General features: G+C 33.6%; 1 non-coding gene across 1 annotated transcript; it reads left to right on the forward strand.

Moving 5' to 3' along the window:
• Nucleotides 1–3219: 3219 nt before the first annotated feature.
• On the forward strand, nt 3220–3326 carry LOC121230145 (small nucleolar RNA R71). The gene has a single exon (XR_005928097.1). It is a non-coding gene; the product is annotated as a small nucleolar RNA R71 (small nucleolar RNA).
• Nucleotides 3327–13796: the final 10470 nt, after the last annotated feature.

Below are 13796 nucleotides of genomic sequence, written 5' to 3' on the forward strand. Positions count from 1 at the left end.
TAAGTGTCTTAATCATTTTGATATATCAAATCAAATGGTGTGGTCTCGACATGCATAATCAAGCAAGTTCTAGAATAACAGTTCAATACTGATGCACTCAAAGCAATAATAAAAGTGAGCATGAAAGGATGAATAGTTGCTCAAAAGGCTAAAAAATCTCACAAAAATTATGGCTTTTTGATGTTTAGACTCGTGAATTCCAATTCAAAGTAATCCTAGACTTGGGGAAACAACCTATAATTTTAAATTCTTAAAAATCAACTTATCATGCTTGATTCTCTAATGTCTTAAAATTTAAATAATCAATACATAAATCCCTATGTTTTAATTCAAGATATATCAATCAAGATCATAAATCAATTAAAATTTATCCTAAATATGATATGAGAGCTTTTCAAGAGAACAAGGTAATCATTCAGGGATTTTTCTGATAATGAAATGAATACCCCCCACACTTAAGATGTACATTGCCCTTAATGTACAAAGATAGGTATTACAAAATATATAAAATTAAGATAGGGAGAGAAGTGAAACTTCCTGTATTAAGAATGGATGATTTTCTTGGATTGACGAGATCGAGTATTGGAGATAACTCTGGATGGCAAGCTTCACTCTGAAGGTAAGCCATTTTTAAAAGGAAAACAAATGAATCTTAAAAACTTAATGAAAGAGAAATAAAATAAGATAATTATTCTAATTTTTCAAGTGGCACGGCCGGTGCACACGCCTGTGTGGTTCGTGTCCCGTCCATGTTCGTCGCGAATTGTGTTGTCGTCACACGGCCTTTTCACACGCCCGTGTGTATAGGCCATGTGGCTACATGATCGTGTCACACGATCGTGTCTGGTGTGGTTCGCTTCTTCCATGGTCATGTAGGTTTTCGCACACCCGTGTCATTCTGACAGTGTTGTCCACTGGTGCTAGACATGGGCATGTCACACGCCCGTGTTTATTTGGCAGATTTAACCACGGCCATGTCGCACGGCCATGACATTTTATTGCAGCCCGTGTTTAGGGAAATCTTCTACTCTGTTTCTGCACAGCCATATCGCACGGCCATGTTTCTATCCGTGTTGGTCACACGGCTTTAAGCATGGTCATGTGTCATGCCGTGTGGGCTGAAAAACTCTGCAATTCAAAGATAAATTTAATTATTGAAAGTATTAGAAATTAAAAATAAAGAAATGAAAATATGTTAGTGCTTGGGTTGCCTCTTGAGAAGCGCTTATTTATAGTCTAAGCTCAACTTACCTCTCTAGTGAATGGTCAGGGTGGTTTGAGGAGTTTGTACTCCTCATTCCTGCTATTAATCTCATCAAGATAAGGTTTTAATCGGGTGTTGTTTACTTTAAAAGTGCTGAACTTGGGATGACTCACCTCCACTGTACCGAATAGAAAAAGACTGAGTATTGTAAGAGGGATTTCCTCATCCGGTGTGGTAGTGACAATGTGGGGATCTGGGGCATCTAGTAAGACTTTATCACCAACCCTAAGTTGATTCGGAGAGGTATCGAACTCCTTCTGGCGTAATTTTGGTTTATCGTGTGTTCTTGGTTTATGTGCTCGCCATTCGTCTAGCTCCTCCATCCGTAGCCTTTGTTCTTCATGAGTGTATCCTCTATCATTGCTAGAACATGGCTCGTGAACTTCTTTGAAACTTAATTTCTGCAAAGTAGGCTGTGTCATATTGTTAGTTTTAGTAGATTGGTGTGGACTATTACCTTCAATGTTCGATGTGATGCCAGAATTACGAGCTTGAAGGGTGATCGTTTCATCTCCCACATGAAGTGTAAGCTCACCTATGCCAACATCAATAATTGTTTTAGCGGTTGCTAAAAAAGGCCTCCCTAAAATCAAAGGGGTGTTATTATCCTCCTCTATGTCTAGAATAACGAAATCAACGGGGAATATGAACTTATCTACTTTCACGAGTACATCTTCAATATTACCCCTAGGGAATCTTATAGTTTTATCTGCCAATTGAATGCTCATCCTAGTTTGTTTAGGTTTCCCAAGACCAAGTTGCTTAAACATTTTGTAAGGCATGACGTTAATACTAGCCCCGAAATCAGCTAATGCATGACTTATATCTAAACTACCAATTAAGCAAGGAATTGTAAAAATCCTTGGATCTTTCAATTTGTGGGGTAGCTTATTCTGTAGAATAGCTGAGCAGACTGCATTTAGCTCCACATGCGACGCTTCGTCCAGCTTCCGCTTATTTACTAAAAGTTCTTTTAAAAATTTCGTTGCATTTGGCATTTGCGACAAAGCTTCAATAAACGGTAAGCTAATATTTAATTTTTTTAAAAGTTTAAGGAATTTACCGAATTGTTCATCTGAGCGGTCTTTTATTGTCGCGTTAAGGTATGGGACACGAGGTCTATATTCTTCATCTACCGTTTTGTCATGACTTACCTCACTTTTACCTTTGCTCACCACAGTTTCTTGCATCAATTCTGGCTTAAGAGCAATGAATCCTTCCTTATCTTGAGTACTAATTGCGTTGAGGTGTTCCCTTGGGTTAGGTTCAGTATTACTTGGTAAGCTACCTTGTGGTCATTCGGAGATTAGTTTGGATAGCTGGCCTATCTAAGTCTCGAGTCCTTGGATCGATGCTTGTTGATTTTTAAGTGTTGTCTCGGTGACACTGATATGAATTTTGAGAGCATCTCCTCAAGGCTTGGTTTTTTCTCTTGTTGATAAGGTGGCTATTGAAAACCCTGAGGATTTTGTAGCTTTTGATTCCCTTAACCAACCCAGGAGAAATTTGGGTAGTTCCTCCAACCTGCATTGTAAATGTTACTGTATGGGTTATTTTGAGATCTAAAGTTATTGTTACCCATATAGTTGACTTGTTCCTCTTCGGTTGTAGGATTGAAGGATTGATATTCTGTATGCAAACCTTCTCCACTTGAGTCACACCTCATTACTGGATGTACCTGTGTAGAACCAAGTAAACCATCAATCTTTTTATTGAGAAGTTCTACCTGATTTGACAGCATAGTAACTGAGTCGACATTATAAACACCGACTATTTTCGTTGGCTTTATCCTCATAACTTTCCACTGATAGTTATTTAGTGACATCTCCTCTATAAATTCATAGGCATCTTCCGGTGTTTTATTGTTGATGGTTCCGTCAGCAGCTGTGTCAACCATTTGCCGAGTCGAGGGATTCAGACCATTGTGGAATGTTTGTACATGAAGCCAAAGCAGCAACCCATGGTAAAGGCACCTTCTCAGTAAGTCCTTGTATCTCTCCCATGCATCGTTAAGTGTTTCAAAAATCTATCTGCGCAAAAGAAGAGATATCATTATGTAATTTAGCCGTTTTAGCCAGCGGAAAGTATTTTAGTAAAAAATTTTCGGTCATTTGTTCCCAAGTAAAAATTGACCCTCATGGTAATGAGTTCAACCACTGTTTAGCTTTGTTTCTCAGTGAAAAAAAATAACTGAAGATGAATGGCATCATCAGAAACGCCATTGATTTTAAATGTATCACAAAATTCCAGGAAGTTTGCTAAGTGAGCGTTGGGATCTTCATCCTGCAAACCATCAAACTGAACAAACTACTGTATCATTTGAATTGTGTTAGGTTTCAGTTCAAAAGTATTTGCAGCTACAGCCGGTCTAACTATGCTAGATTCAGTTCCTATTAAAGAAGGTTTAGCATAATCATATATAGTGCGTGGAGAAGAATTTTGATTGGCCGCAATTGCAGGAGGTAGCTGATTGCCTTGGTTTTCAGCCATCTCTTCGATTGGGGGTTGAGTATTGTCTTCTTACTCGTTCTCCGTGTATCTTAAGCTGCGCCTTATTTCTTTTTGGTTTCTACGAACTGTACGATCGATTTCTTCGTCAAAAAGTAATGGTCCTGACGGGTTTCTTCTAGTCGTAAACTATAAAAACCTGCCAAGAGAAGGAGAAAGTAAATTAATAAAATTAAATTAAATTGCAAGAAAAATAAATGGCTAAAGTAATAAAAATTGAGCGTTCCTAATATCTTAGTTCCCCGAAAACGACGCCAAAAACTTGATCGCGGGGTTTCGTGATAGGTTTTAAATATTTATAATTACTCATTCTTGAACTAACTATTATCGCGATGTAGGCAAGTATACCTATCGAACAGTAGTATAGTTTTAGTAAGATCGGATTGTCGAACCCAAAGGAACTAAAAGTACTAGTAATGACTGTCTTTTTATTATCTAGCCTAAGAATAATGAGGTTTTGTTTTAATTAACTAATTATCTAAACTAAGAATGCACAGAGAAAAGAATTGGGAAATTGCTTTTGGGAAATTGATTGACTTGAGACAATACCTAAGGAAAAATCCACCTAGACTTTACTTGTTATTTTGGCTTCGAATCGGACGATTTATTCATTCAACTTGTTCCGTAGAGATCCCTAAGTTATGTTTTTATCCTTATTCAAAACTAATAGCGTCTAATCCCTAGATTGAATAACCAAGACTTTTCTCTAATTAACACTCTAGGGTTCCATTAACTCGATCTATGGATCCCCTTATTAGGTTTCACCCTAATCCGGCAAAATCTTGTCACCCTATTTCTAGGCGCGCAATCAACTTCTCTTAATTATGAAAAAAGTACTCTTAGATAGGGTCTATTCCTCCTCTGAGTAAGAGCATGTCTTGAATCAGTATCCTGGGATATCAAAACAAGAATTAAGAACACATAATTAAGAACAAGTTATTTATCATACGATTCAGAAAATAATAACAAGATTCGTCTTAGGTTTCATTCCCCTTTGGTATTTAGGGGATTTAATTCATAACTAAATAAGAAGACATCTTAGAAGAATAACAAATACAAAACATAAAGAAAACCCAAAACTCTTGAAGGGAAATTGAGGAGAGATCTTCAGTCTTGATGATGAATTCAGCTTCTGAGATGGATCAATCGGCTTTCTTGGAGTAATTCCTTACCCTCTATTCTCCGTCTCCCTTTTTCTCCTCTTCTAGGGTGTATTTATAGGCTTTGGAATGCCTAGAAGCCCTCAAAAGTGGCCTTTTCCAAATTAGACTTAACTTGGGCTCGGCAGGGACACGCCCGTGTGTGATTACTTCAGGCCGTGTTTGAGCCTGTTAGAATGGCATGGGTGTGTGCTATGCCCGTGTGAGTCGTGCTCCAATTCTGCCAGATTGACACGGTCGTGTGGTCTGCCCATATGATGAGGTCCAGGTCGTGTTGATTTCATACTTTGACCCATTTTCTCCGTTTTTGGCCCGTTTCTCGTTCCTTTCGCTCTCTCATGCTCTCCTAAGTATAAAACATGAAATTAAAGCATTAGGAGCATCGAATTCACCAATTCTAATGTAAAATCATCCATAAAATGCGTTAAACATAGGGAAAAATATGTATAAATTATGGTTTATCACTTCTCTTTAACAAGTGAATGAATCTTGAACTTGTTAAGATAGGGGTTAACTCATGACACACAACTAATCTCAGAACCAATTGATGTTCCGTGATAGATCAAAAAGTTTTATCCAATACGCCTTGAGATGATGGTAAGTGCTTTAGAAAGGTTGCCCAATGTCTTTCATAGAAGGTGGCTAATCCTTCACACTTACGTAGATGATTTCATCAAGTTTATCTCAATATAAACCACCCGAATCAAGACTATGAAATCATTAAGAGCATTTATTAAGTTCATCTTATCAAATTTAAATTCAGTGAATTCATCAAGTCCATCTTAATATGACTACCCAAACTCTAGGATACAAACTCATTAAGAGTAATAAACTAAATCTCACAAGTTGGTGAATTCATTAAGTTCGTCTCAATAGGACCACCCAAATCCTGGATTATGAATTCATTAAAAGTGAGAACTCAATCTTATGTATATACATCGTTCGCCATAAGGATAGGTAGAATGTACACTATGAGTGCTTCCATAGTTTTGTTGATAAAATTGAACTTAGAGAACTAAGTTGGGTATCACTACCATGAATTCGTCAACCATTGGGCTTAACTACGTTGGTATCACCACCATGAATTCCTCAACCATTGGGCTTAAAGACTTATCCCCCTCAACGAATCAAGAATCGTTTTCCTACATAACCCATTGGTTAACAGATCAACTAGGTTCCTTTTAGACCTCACGTACTCCAAAACAAGTACTCCATTTTCCCATGAAGAAATCTCTGTAAGTATATTTCTAAGTCACTTGGTGTAACACCCCTAACCTGTATCCGTCATCAAAACAGGGTTTCAGAGCATTACTAGAATTTTGCAGATCACCTAAAAGAAATTTAAATACTTACCGATTCAATGCATCATATAAATAAATATATTACCATTCAATCAACAGTTTGGCACTTGTATAAGCATCAAACAGCAACATTGTTAGTATACTAGTACATATTTCATATAAATTCAACATTTATATACTTATTTTCTCAATATGTCACACTTGAGTTTAATAATTGCCTTTACTTACATAATTTCCTTGTATCAACATATCAAAGATAATCATATATGTACATGTCATGAAACATATCATTCTCATACTGTTTCTTCATAAGTATATATCATTCATTTCATTATATCAATATTTTATGCTCCATCATTTTCATATATTTTATGTATATTTATTCCGGTAAAAACTTATATCAAACTTAACATAAATTATATTCCATGTACTTATACTTATTTCATTTATCTATCTTCATAATTATTTCATACAACTATTTTGTACATATATTTCCATATGACTAGTTCTTGTAAACATTTCACACAACCATTTCATATAACCATTCGTCATCTAATACATATTACCTAAATATCAATTGTTCAATAGATATCATAACGTCTCCCATCCATGGTCTTATTTATCTTTGAGATGATGCCATAGTGTCTTTCAACTATGGTCTTACTCATTTTCTGTCATGTTTCCATGGTATCTTTCAACCATGGTCTTGTTCATTTCATGTCACGTTGCCATGGTATCTTTCAACCACGGTCTTATTCATTTCATATCATGTTGCCATGGTATCTTTCAACCGTGGTCTTATTCATTTCATATCATGTTGCCATGGTATCTTTCAACCGTGGTCTTATTCATTTCATGTCACGTTGCTATGGTATCTTTCAACCATGGTTTTATTCATTTTCTATCATGTTGCCATGGTATCTTTCAACCATGGTCTTACACATTTCATATCATAATGCCATGGTATCTTTCAACCATGGTCTCACATTTCATATCATGTTGCCATGGTATCTTTCAACCATGGTCTTACACATTTCATTTTAGAAAGCACACTCTCGACCTCATCCTTACAGCGGGATTGCCAGTCCAAGCTAAATCCCCTGCAACGACAATTACTCTATTGAGCTTGGATCTGAATTACCAATCCAGGCTAAATTCAGACCCTAATTCGGATTACCCGTCCGGGCTAAATCCATTTTACACATATTCTTCGGGAGGGCTATATCAGGATAGGATCACCCGTCCGGGCTAGATCCTTTTTACCATCAATTCCTTTTCCAATGATCCATCTAATTTCATTCCATTCAACCGGGATTTATTTTCATTTTATATCGAGTATTATCAATATTTCATCAATTATCATGAATTGAACATTCAAATCATATTTTCATCACACAACCACATATTTCAAGTATTTAAAAATACAATTTAAGTTACACAAACTTACCTCATTGCTTGTTTGTGTTTATAATTTCATTAATCCGATATCTTTTCTTTTCCACGATTAAGTCTCATATTTGAGTCGTCCGAATCTTTATAAATAAATTTGATCGTCGTTTTCATTCATTTCATATTCTAATGCATTTAATTAATGCTCTAGTCAAAATTACCATTTTGCCCCTAAACTTTTAATTAATGATGATTTCATCCTTAGGGTTAGGAAAATAAAATTCTTGCAATTTAATCCTTATTTCCAGCTATTATTCTCATACATATTGATAACAGTCCATGAATTCTATAAAATATCAAAATTTTCCATAATTTCAACACTTTTCAATTTAATACCTAAAACATGTTTTCCGCCGATCTTGATCTAAATTAATAATTTCATTCAATTTTTTAATTTAAATAATAAAATAATCCATTTCATGCAATTTGGTCATTTCTAATATTTTTACAAAATTTCCCATAAAGTTTTAATTTTATTCAATTTAGTCCCTGAGCCTAAAATATGCAAATTAGCCATGCTAGATGAATATTCATACATATTTTTCCTCTTCCTCCTCTCCATTCCACATCCTTAATGTATATAACACACTTGTAAGTAACATTATCTATAATTTTTATTATTTACTTTTATGAATATTCAAGCTGTCCATCTGCGTCATAGTAACTAAATTATTTATATCTAGAGCTATAGAACTCCAAATTAAGATCTTATAATTTTATCTGAAACTAGACTCATATATATTCTTACCATAAAATTTTCAGAATTTTTCATTTAGGAAATAATTAAATTTTATTCTTTAAAGTCACCCTTATTCTGTTGTCTGGATGTTCCGACCCTTATTTACGAAAAATTAATTATCTCATTATACAGGATTCGGATGGTGTTCTCATTTGTTTCTATTGAAAATAGACTCATTCAGTATTTTAAACATATAAATTTAAGAGCCTAATTATTTTTATCCAATTTTTTATGATTTCCAAAGTCAGAACAGGGAAACCCAAAATCATTCTGACGTTGTCTAACTAAATTTGTTATATCTCACAATTTACAATTTCATTGCTTACGCCGTTTCTTCTATGAAAAACTAGACTCAGAAATTTAGTTTCATATTTTATTCAACTTCTAATTCAATTTCCACAATATTTTATGATTTTTCAAATTTAGACCACTGCTGTTGTCCAAAACTGTTTTAGTGCAAGATATTAATTACAATGTTTATAAAACCCTTTTTTTCTTTCTCTACACTATTTTTCATCACTTTCTCTTATTTTCTCTTCACTAACATATCAAGAACATAGGATCATATGTAAGGAAACTCTACATTAACATCAATCCCATGCTTTTTCAATAATATCAAACTTAAAAATATATTGAAATCATGATGTTCTTACCTTGTTCTATTGATTTCAATCTTCATCTTGATTTTCTCTCTCCTTCAGCTTCCATTTGTTGAATCCAACTTGATATTTTAACTTCCCATAGCCTCCTTAACATTTTTCTCTCTTGGTAGCTATGGAAATTCTTTTGATTTTTGGGTGAAAATGGTGAATTTTTGGTAGAAGGACCAAATTGTAAAGAAAAGAAAGTTTCTTTCTTCCTTTTCTCTTCATACGTTGGGTGCATGGGAAAAAGATGATGATTCTTCATCTTTCTTTCCTTACATATAATAAATAAAATAATAATAAAATAATAAAATATCATTTAAAAATTAAATTAAAATATTAATAAACTAATATTTATTTATTTATTTAATCTAAAATATCTCTAACATCATCGTTGCTTTCTAGATTTCTCTCTCTTCCAATTGACCATTTTGCCCTTTATTATCTTTTAAAATTCCATCCTTGAGTCATCATTTAATTTGGTAAAATTGTAATTTAGTCCCTCATAATTCTTCACCTATTCAATTTGGTCCTAATTCATCCATTTTCCTTAGTTTCTAGATCATTCCACTCTTAAAATATTCACACTATTGGTCCTTCAACTTTTTCATATTTACACTTTAACCCCTCAAATTTTGAGTATATAATCTTGTGCAACAAAACTTTTCTCACTTTTACAATTCAGTCTTTTCTTGAATTAATATATCATAATATACTTCTCAATTTTGACATAACTCAAAAATTCCCTTTTTGTCACTTTATTTCCTTATTTTACTATATCAAGGATAATATCTTACTGTAAAAATTTTTGGGGTATTACACCGGGCCTCTTGCCTGACGCATCAAGAGTTATAACTCTGATTCTATCATGGAACGAGCAATACACGTCTATTTAGTAGACTTCTAGAAAATAGCTGCTCTACCCAAAGTAAAGACATACCCACTTGTAAAGCTAACTTTATCAGTTATCCAATTTTTCATCACAACATCCCTCTAAGACTGCAGGGTATCTGAAAAATTCCAACTTCCCAGTTATTGTACTTTAATTTCACTCAAGACCATTTGGAGAAAGCTCAACCTTGATAACTATCATAGTAAACTGCAGACCATGATAGTCCCCCACTTACTATGTCAATGTCCTCATCAACATGAAGGCACACTTTTAGTAACCTTGTTACATCGAGTTGACATTTCAATCTCAAGACCATCTTGAGCCTTCAAGGCCTAAGGTTATGATTCATTCAACGCGCATCGGACATAGACTCAAAGTTGGTATTATCTCAATCATTGGTCTAGTATTGTCAATGTTCATTCCTTTACCAAACATTCGGATTCAATGCCACAACACATAATCATCATGTTACAACCTTGAGGAACCTTTAATGGAATGACCCTTTGTCGACTGAATATTACCATGTCTTGGATACTAAAAAAAAATCCCTCTGAATATGGCACCAACTACACTCTTGTAGCATCTTATTAGATGTATCTATCTGGACATGGTTTATGCCAACCATCCCTTGTGACACCAACACAAAAGTTTTCAACATGGGAAATTTTGAAACATTGGCCATGCCCAATTTAGGCCCTCTTGGCCCTTCCATGGTCACCTCAAACTGCAACACATGCGACACCACCAAACTAAGTCAGCCTCAATCTCAATTTTAGACTTTAACGCTCATTCACACAAACTCATAAGTTTCCTGAACAAGGCATACCCTACTAGTTCTCTTGTTCAAGCTTTAAGAATCGATAATCCTCTAGTCTACTTTGGTTAAAAACTTAGTAATGCTTGGACTATCTCCACAAATCTCATGTATTAGTAGCTTATCATCGATAAGGGCATCATAAGCCCTATCCCAAACACAAGGATCTAGCGATCCACTCATGGTCCTCTGCCTAACTCAAACTCAAAGGTCTTCTGACCAACTCAAGCTCAATGACCTTCGGACCCACTCAAACTCAAAGGACCTCTAACCCATCTCGACTCAATCTTGCTAGGCCTTCCAAGCCTATCTTGATTGCAATAGCCCACTGGCAAAAACAAATGGAGCTTGCAATCGCTCTAATCCTACTTAGGCACACTCTTGCATTACTCAGGTGCCTTCAAACCGATTGCCTGTAGGAGCCTTCATTGGTTCCAGCAGTGGGAAATGAAAACGATTCCCATGTTTAAATAGTAGTATAATTTGCTTATAAATTGTTGGAAATATACTATTGCAAAATAAAATCATTAGCGCTGACAGGAAACCAAACTGAGTGTAAGTAAATAAAGCAATCACCATGTCGTGGAAGAACCACTGCCTTAGAAGCAAATCCATCTTGATTGGTGTAATCGTGTAATGGACATTGCCCCCAAGTTTAACATAGTGCTTCAATATTCGTACACCCGAATAAGGAAGTGAAACACAATTTGTATTGCTCTTCTCGAAAGGAATCAAAATTGAAAAAACAAAAGCAGTTGGTTGGAAATCTGATGGGAAAATAAACTGGAAGAAAACTGACGAAACCACACTAGGTTTAATTCCCATAAAACATTAGAGGGGTCACAGACAGTCCTGCTTAAAATCCAATCTCCTAGACAAAATTTCCCTTTCGTGTAATTTTGCAAAACATTAGAATTTAGAGAATAGAGAGAATCTGTTTTTCTCTTCTTGTGTTCTGTAAAAAATGAGGAGAATGAACTCCTATTTATATAGTTTTCTGAATGGCAAAATGATAAAATAACAGTGTCAATTTCTAAAAATATCAGAAGATTTTCTTCAACCAAAAATATTCTTAATATTTTTTGCAACAGTTAGAAAATTTTCCGCAACTAAAAATATTTTGAAAATACTTTTTTGCATTACCAACATTTTACCATTTTAATTATTTGATAAGTTTGTAAATACTTAAAAATAATTTTACAAAAGATTATATCAATTTGTTTCAAATTTTAACTAAATAAAACTTTAAAATTTCACTTTGTTATATTAAAACATTTGAAAAACTAAAGCTAATAAAAATCTAGTTAAATAATTGAAATTTGTTAAATGAATTGTACAAAATTGTAAAACAATAATAAATTTTCTAGATTCGAGAAAGAAGATAAAAAAACTCAACCCCTTATAGAAAAAAGTGGAAAAATAAATGATGAATTGAGTAGGTGATTTAGAAGAGACAGGAGCACAGACGCGATGAAGGAGTTGTAATGGAGACTTATGGTAGATCGAGGATGGATCAGGAGGGCGCGGCGAGCGATCACCCTCCTTGAAATTTTTTAATTTAATATATAAATTATCATTAATTTTAAATTTACTGTTTAAATTGTAAAACATTCACCCCAATAAAATTGTATTTGATATAATTCTTTCCCTTAAGATTATATTTTATACTAATAAAATATTTTTTAATTTTTATTTATATAACTTTAATAATAATAATCAAATATTAATATATAATGGGCATTGAAAGACTAAACTTAGAGGCCCAATATAGACATTAAAGTAAAATTTTAGCATTAATTGATTTAACCCTTATCCATACATATTATGTTAGCGACTTTTTTATATTTTGATTTGTTTGTCTTACTAGGGAATTATTTACCTTCGGTAAGGTGATAATACTTCTGAGAGAAAAAAAAAAGAGTTTGATGTCGAAATTGAGAGCATAGAGAAAAAAATACAAATTATCTTCCTTTCGACTCATTATTTAAAAGACCTCTAGATAAATATTTTTGCATAAATTATGTTATTTATTTATTTGACTTATTATTTTTTTCTTTTTCCTAATATGTTATTGTTTAATATATTATTACAGCCTTCAGGTCTTTCGATTAAATTTATGGTCAAAAAAAGATTGAATCTTTTTTTATAAGAAAAGAGTGTTAGAAAACAATAATGATCGATCAGTTCCTCAACCTTCTATTATTAGTGGGGAAAAAATTAAATATTAGATCTTCTCAAACTCCTAAACGAAATATCAAGTTTTCTAAATCCCAAGCTCTTGAACGCGATATCAAGTCTTCCCAAGCTCCTGAACGTCCTCATAAGGTGCCGAGATTCAAAACAAAGGAGTTTGACATGTTTTTACTTTTTCTCTCCGAAATTAGTATATTTCCCAAATATCCCCAAAAGTAGCCTAATCCCATAATTTTTTTTTGACATTTTCAACTAATTTAGCCATAATATTCAACTCCCCCACTTTTTCTTCCTTAAATAAAAAAATTAATCCAAGGGAATTTTTTATAATAAATGAATTTAAATAAAAATAATTAATTAATCGAATTAACTAAATTATTAATAATAACTATTAAATATTCTATATATAAGCCCATAAAGTTTAAATCCAAATAATAGCAGTGTGTAATTATAAAAATATTAAAAATTGAAAATAAAATATAAAATATCTAAGAATTAATAAAAGCAAAACTCAAAAACTCGAGCATTATTATTATAGCAATATTTCTTTACAGCTACAATGATTAGTAGCAATCTATAACTATTGAATTATTAAAATTACGAATATCTGAGTGGGTTTTATTTGAAGGTTGGACTTATCACCTCGCTACTGTTTTTAAGAAAAGGATGGCAGCCAATGATGGAATATGGAAAAAGAAGATTAAATGTAACCCATATGCATTAAGTTGCTCTCTTTTTGTTGTTTTGCCCTTGAAGATTGAACCAAGTGCAAATGCAAGTGGCCATGTGTTAAATGTTGAAATCAATGCCTTTCATGATTATCCTATTTCGG

Source organism: Gossypium hirsutum, chromosome A05, assembly GCF_007990345.1.
Source record: "Gossypium hirsutum isolate 1008001.06 chromosome A05, Gossypium_hirsutum_v2.1, whole genome shotgun sequence".
NCBI classification, from domain to species: Eukaryota; Viridiplantae; Streptophyta; class Magnoliopsida; order Malvales; family Malvaceae; genus Gossypium; species Gossypium hirsutum.